The sequence below is a fragment of the Halyomorpha halys genome, unplaced genomic scaffold (genome assembly GCF_000696795.3).
Source record: "Halyomorpha halys isolate HHAL.00 unplaced genomic scaffold, Hhal_1.1 Scaffold131.1, whole genome shotgun sequence".
In the NCBI taxonomy this organism is placed as follows: Eukaryota; Metazoa; Arthropoda; class Insecta; order Hemiptera; family Pentatomidae; genus Halyomorpha; species Halyomorpha halys.
Window position 1 is genome coordinate 375,716 of NW_027116732.1, and position 2,303 is coordinate 378,018.

Consider the following 2,303-nt stretch of genomic DNA (forward strand, 5'->3'; position numbering starts at 1 on the left):
TACAGGACTTGCCTCTCACAGGCCTTTCATACAGGACTTGTCTCTCACAGGCCTTTCTTACAGGACTGGCCTCTCACAGACCTTTGCTTTTTCAACAGTTTGATTACTCCAGTGCTACCTGGGTATCGGCACCTCTCCGGAAATAGTAAACAGACACATCTAGATTCAGTATACTCTTCCACCTATTTTTTGAAGTATCTGATGCCTTTAATTGCACGCTAGTTCCTGATAGTCACCTCTGTCCTACACCTTTTATTCTTATCATAAGGGCCTATGGCTCGCACCCAATAAGACTTACATTCCCCTTCGTGACTGCATACTCGTACTTTGCAGAGTGAAGTTTCCACCCTATGAGTATTTTGGCTAGTTTCATAAACTCATCCTGTCAGTTCATCTTAGACAACCACTGATCTTACATATCCTCTCCTTCCTGATCTTCATGTTATATATTTTATAGTTACACTGATTTACTCTACCTCTGTATCTTTTTATCAAGCCTACAAGGTAGATCGAAACGTCGCACACTGGGTCCAAATGGCCAAATATCGGAAAAAATTCAATATCTCGAGAACGGATTAACATAGAAACCTGGGGCCGGTCTCATTCGACTCAGAACAAAAAAATACATCAAGTTCAACTGTTGTTATTGGGATTTTGAAGAAAATTAAAAAAAACTAATGAGAAAGCCTATTGGCAAGATAAAAATTTCTGAAATTCTCGGAGTAGGTTGTACTCATCAAAACAAGTTGCAAGGAGTATTTTGAGTGTATATTTAAATTAAATAATGTTTAAAATTAAAAATTTGAGGAAGCTTAAAATACTGGAGAATTTTGAAGATAATAAAACTAGGTATTCAAATCAAAAGTTGTTCTAATTGAAAAGACACGATTTCAAATTCAATGAACTTAGAGTAATTGTTCCTTAGCTGCATCAATGATTTCCAGATGATGTTTCTTTGGTTTGGGTCCCTTGTTCTTGATAAAAGGATCCAAAGTGTTGAGTAGCTTGTGGAACGAACCTTTGATGATCTACCAACAGAGGTCGACAATTTGAGCACCATAGCGGTATACCGGTAGCGATCCGGTGGATCAGAGTTTTTCCGACTCCCGTTGTTGCTCTTGTGACATTGCTATCATTGAAAAAACGTCGGGCAGTGTTGCAATTACTTGAAGATCCGTAACCCTGCTTAGTGAAGTCTACTTTCATGCAGACTTTCTCAAGAACTTCTGTTTCTTTTCGTTTTCGAGCATGTCTGGTGGGTCTTTTGCAGTCCTCTGTTTTTGAAAATTTTTGTTGTAGGCAATCTGAAGGATGTATTTCGGACACTTGATTCTGGCGCCCAATGGAGTGATACCGAATTCGTAAAACATTTACATTAAGAGGTTTGTGCCAAGTAGTTCATTTCCTTTCTTTGCGGTGTTGTGATGGGATAGGCAGATAAAGGCTGGTGATTTTTGTTCTAATCTTTACGTCTAGTTTGAAAAGAGACCTTGCATATTTTGGAGGAAGCCAGAGCTTTTTTTTGTAATTATAGCTGTTCTCAATGCTTATTTAAACTTCGTAACATATAACGTTGTTAAGCGATCTAATTTTGTTTGCCCAGTTTGACTGATGAGTGGCTTAGTTGACCATCGTATAGTATGGGAAAAATTTTATAATTTTTCTCCCCCTCTCATACAATTATGTATCACTCATTTAGTGTAGTGTGTAATTTGGTCAAACTATAAACAGGGAAAACAATCATGCTGTTTCAAGACCCTGTAGCTTATATAGTGTGAGAATCACAAACTAGATAATAGAAATCAACGCTTTTGAAAATCGCATTTTTTTCCGCTCTGGGACCAATATGCGACCAGAAAATAAATAAACAGTTATTAGTATTTTTTCTTCCTTCTAGACCGCAGTCCTGACCATCTCCTTCAAAAGAAGTTTTTTTTTACTTGTATTTAAAATATTTTCATAGAGAGTACCATAAACTGGAGTTAATTTATAGGAACTCTCAACTTAAATTTGAATTCAATGTTTTACTACATCTTTTTTATCATTACTATTATTTAAAGTATATATATACATATTTTTATTTGCTCTGTCATCTTATTCAATACTTTGTTGGTTTATTTTCATAGACCTTCTTTTTTAATAGAGGTAAAGTGATTTGATTATTAAATCAAAATATGCTGATTGGATTTATTACAATTCTTCTGAGGAACAAATTTTTATTACACAAAATTTTGAAGAATTTTAAATATCATCATTCCAAAAACAAATTCTTCAATAATTTTAATCATAAAACATTATTTCAT